Consider the following 5,000-nt stretch of genomic DNA (forward strand, 5'->3'; position numbering starts at 1 on the left):
TTAACGGGTTAACCCCCAGTTGAAATTACAAGCTATCTATTCAGTCAGTTGTGTACCTAGGGTATCATACCAAATCTTAACTATTCTTACAGTGTTAATATACCATATACAGTCATCCATAATGCCTCACATTCTTATCAAACAATCTAACAAAAATACTAACTTTAGTAACTAGTCTTACATTTCAAGATTAAACCTATATGAACTCCATTAATAACCCATTAATGACGGGTCATGTGTTATTTCATCATACATAATGCAGGAGCTCTGGCCTGATGACAGGCATCATGACGTTCGGGGATTTTGGATCACTGTGTTATTCTATTGTGTTATGAGTAATGAATGAGTAATAATGACAATTGCAGTCATAATTCTTATAACCGCCATAATATATTGCAAAATGAGTTTCACCTAACATAAAAAACCTAGATGGCACCACTTTTGTCTAGCACCAGCAGGAGAGAGAGAATTGAATGGCACCCATCTACGGTCTCTAGCAAGTACTATCTTTATAGAGCAATGGCACATAGCAAGTTAACCTCTTGCTATAAAGTACCACAATTGTAAGTGGAAGGTGACTCAAACCATGCCTAATGTCTACATTGTGCCCTGTGCCAGTAGGGCTGCCTTTTACTGTGGCATTTTCCTCTTCCCTACCTCTTCATGTTATCTTCATTGTGGATGGTTATATGTTTTGTATTCATTCATGACAGCACACAAATACAAAAAAATAAAATTGTTTTTCGTCCTCCCCTAAAACAGCAATACCTTCTATCACACCAAGTATGAAGAAAAAAATTAGCAAATATGGACCCTAAACTACAATTTTAGCAAACTGCAGAATTGATAGAGCCTGTCATATGACAGATATAAGTCTCTAAATACAGTAAAAATACAAAAAATAAAACACAAAATTGGCTCTAACTCTACAATGAGTGGCTAAAAGAGAGTGGGAAAAGTCAAAGTATATTGTGAGAAGCTGCCTGACTGAAAAAAAAAACATCATGGAGACTGGGTAAGCAATGGGTTAACCCATTGCGGACAGGTGTCACGACATACAAGACACAGGAGCTTTGGCCTGACAACGGGCGTCATGACGTACATGACATTCGGGGATTTTGGATCATTGTGCTATTTTATTGTGCTATGAGAAAGGAGTGATGATGGCAATTACAGTCAAAATTACTATAATTACCATAATATTAAGCTAACTTAATGTCCAAAACCTAGATGGCACTACTTTCTTCTGGCATCAGTAGGAGAGAGAGAGCCTTGAATGGCACCTATCCACAGTCTCTAGCAAGCACTATCTTTAAAGAACAATGGCACACAGCATATTCATATTCATATTGCTCTAAAGTACTGCCAATGAAGGATGGCAGGCAGAACGAGAAGAGGAAGGTGGCTCAAACCATACCCAGTGTCTAAAATGTGCTCCTGTGTCAATAGGTGGCACTCACAGTCATAAGCACAGGTTTCCTTCTTCTTCCCTACCTCTTCATGTTATCTTCATTGTAGGTGGTTATTGAAAGAGAGAAGGAAGATTCAAATTATGTTGCTTCAAGCTGCCTCGCTATGAAATAAAACCTATCCTGGTGACTGGGCAATTGAATCTATCCCCAGTCTGCAATAGGTTAACTTTAGATAACTACTTTCCACATTTATTTGCCTTTGCAACTTTTAACGCAATTATTCAAATTATTCTTGAACGTTCAGGGAAATAGCCAGGAAGTAAGGATGAGTTAGACATTTTTTGATTGGAAATATTCAAATCGTATCAACCCATTCTCTACAGGCTTTAAGACATGCATGACAGCACTAACGTATGGATACAACCATCCAAACTCAGCCTAAATCTTTGCTTTGTGATAGTTTTGAGAGGTATGGCTCAACGGGCAAGTCTGTCAGCTTTTCCTGTCCCTATAATTTTTTATTGGCCCCAAGTGTAAAAAATATCCTATCCTGATGACCAGTTAACTCAGTCAAAATCCCATTCACAAGATATTACTAACATTACAGTGCTCATAAAGTAATACATGTTGAAAAATGTAAATAGTATTTCTATAGAAATAATGAAGAATTTCATTAATGGCTAGAGGCTGATTGAAGAGTAGAATATCCGCAAGTACTATCTTGTTCATGTTCATGTGACAATTATGCCTCAGTCATGTTGTTTTACTACCACCTTCAAAGTTTCACAACTGCATTCCATACTTTTTGTATGTGCACTTCTTTGGATGGTGACCTAAAATTATTTGCATATAAAACAAATTTATCCGGAACAGATAAGTAGTTGTGATTCCGGAGGGATCAATTACTGTAAGAAAAAAATTATGATATTTGAGTATTAAACCCCTGAGTGTCTCTGAACTATAGGAAAAAAAAAATTGTTCTCCAAAAAGATTTGGGAAACCCCAACCAATATGTTATGGCAACCGTACCTGATCAATTGTGAGAACTGATGCTTTCACAATGTGATTTCGTAGTGTGAGCATATAAAACATAATATATCTGACATTAAGAAGATAAACACAAAATTAACCCATCCCCGACAGGGGAATTCTAGCCTTGAATGTCCAAATGCCGGGGCGTTCGAATTATTAGGCCTAAATCAATTGAATGGCTGGCACAATACTGTGCCGCCCGGCAACTGGGCTTTTGAATGCGCGGTACATATGCTGTACCACCCGTCCTGTGTGGGTTAACAGAATCAGTAAACATAACAATAACATGTAATAGCTAAACACTGCAAAGAAAACCGGAGATAAAGTGCTAACCTAGTGGATTTCAAACCTGGGGCACTAACTTTGTGTAATAGACTCCAATCAGCTCTCATCATGCTTTATTTGGCCCTCAAATCTGCTACTATTCACTCATAACCTCAATTACTCAACTTAAACAGTACCTCTCTTTACAATCTAATCTAATAACTATTCAGTAAAGCAAAAGGATCAGTGCTGGACTACTTACATTTGTCACCAATGACAAATTTGATTTAAAAGCAACCTATTTACTATATTCTCTCTTGACAATTCATTCAGGAATAGAGAGGGATTATAAAATCAAGGGAATCATGTTCTATGGCACCTGTTCATTCTTGGAGACAAGAATGATAACAAGGTATAACAACTAGGTTATCTCTTAATGATATCTGAACCACAGAATGACATATTATTTCCTCCCTACACTTATTTGTTCTATCATCATTATAATCATTGTAACCATTGTTATTATTTTTCTTATTATCATTCATATTACTATCTTCCTGTTTACCCTTATTATTACTTTTGCAATTATTATTATATTTATCAATATTGTCATTTTCACAACTGTTATACTAATAATAATCATTAACACGATTAATATAAGTATTAATATTATCAATAGCATTGTAATAAATAACATTATCAATATAATTCTCAATATAATCACTAATGATATCATTACCATTCCCACTATCAGTATCATTATATCTATCATTACTACTAATGACCTAACTTGCTGTGTGTTCTATATAGATAGTGCTTGCTAGAGACCGTTGATGAGTGCCATTCAAGGCTCTCTCTGCTGGTGCTAGACAAAAGTGTTGCCATCTAGGTTTTGGGTGTTAGGTTTGCTTAACCCATTGGTCACAGTACTAAATAAATATTTGTGCAGTAGGATGGCTGGTTTACATGTCTGGCACGGTGCCATCCGCGTGTATGACCGACTCTGCCTTTGCAGCAAATCATGCCATCCGCTGCCAATGGGTTAATCCATTCACACCGGTTGACGTGCTGACACGTTTAGTGTTTTTTGCGTCAGATGCCGGCGACGAGATATATGGTCAAGGCCAGCACTTGGGGTGAGCAAGTGGACAGCCCAGGCTCATGGCTAGTGCACCCAAGAATCCTGAAGCGTTAGGCTTATACGTTCAAAACCCCCGGCATTCTGATCATTCAGAGCCGGAATCGCTCCAGCATGATTGGGTTAATATTACTCATATCACATGTACTTCATGACACCCATCATCAGGCCAAAGCTCCTGTGTCATATATGTCATGACACCCATCCACAATGTGTTAATACTATCAATATCAATGCTATTTACAGTTATCATCACCATCCTTATCACATTATCAATGCCATGTGATCATCATAACTATTATTATTATCATTCAAGGTTTCAAAAAGTAAATCGAGACAGCATCTAAATTCTTTTCAGATGTCATGCCCATTACTAAATAGCTGTATAATTACTAATTGTCCCTTTCTGACATATCAAACTTCTATCATCTGGGTTAGAGCTTCCTCAGCAAACAGGATTAGAGGACACAGTAGTACCATGCACTGCCAGACATAAAAGTGTAAATCTCATGACATAACAGATTTATTGAAATGCTTCCTAAGGAATTACGATGCATGGTCAATATTCAGACACCATAACAGCAACCACAAAAAAGGTCCCTTGAAATAATATGAGTATGTATTTCTATCATCCTGAAACATTATCATAAAAAAGAAAATTTTCTAAAGTACTATTATCCTAATTTACACTGTGAAACGGGTCTATAATTGTTTAATTCTGTATATTCTGACTTCACACAATCAATAAACTTATAAACTAATAAACATATTAGCCAAAATTTTATATACCTAAAATTTTGAAAATACTAATATACTCTTTGCTAATAATAACAACGAATGTTAACCCATTCTCACCTCTTGAATGTTGAAACTCCAATTCACGTTAACTGTGCAGAAAAATCAATATATCCAAGCTCCTTTATGATACTGCAGTCTGGAAAAAAAAAATAAGGAACAATAATGACAGTGGCAATGGTGATGATAATTATTTCAATGATAATTATGAGAGTAAATCTGCTACTAAGGATGATAGTAATATCAATAATCAGTAATGATAACAATAATAAGGTAATGATAATAATAATAATAATAATAATGATAAACATCACCATCATCATAATATTAATAATAATAATATTGTTAAAACAAAAATC

The 5,000-nt window shown here is 35.7% G+C and overlaps 1 protein-coding gene across 10 annotated transcripts in view; it reads right to left on the reverse strand.

Annotated features, from left to right (window-relative positions):
- Positions 1-5,000, reverse strand: part of LOC122250611 (uncharacterized) — a 53,753-nt gene that overhangs the window by 30,982 nt on the left and 17,771 nt on the right. For all 10 annotated transcript variants that reach the window (XM_043012128.2, XM_043012123.2, XM_086552135.1 and 7 more), the window contains exon 2: positions 4,702-4,780. The gene's annotated coding sequence lies outside the window, so the exon portion shown is untranslated. The remainder of the gene's footprint in view (positions 1-4,701; positions 4,781-5,000) is intronic.

Source organism: Penaeus japonicus, unplaced genomic scaffold, assembly GCF_977035675.1.
Source record: "Penaeus japonicus unplaced genomic scaffold, GWHDUDI00000001_assembly GWHDUDI00000026, whole genome shotgun sequence".
NCBI classification, from domain to species: Eukaryota; Metazoa; Arthropoda; class Malacostraca; order Decapoda; family Penaeidae; genus Penaeus; species Penaeus japonicus.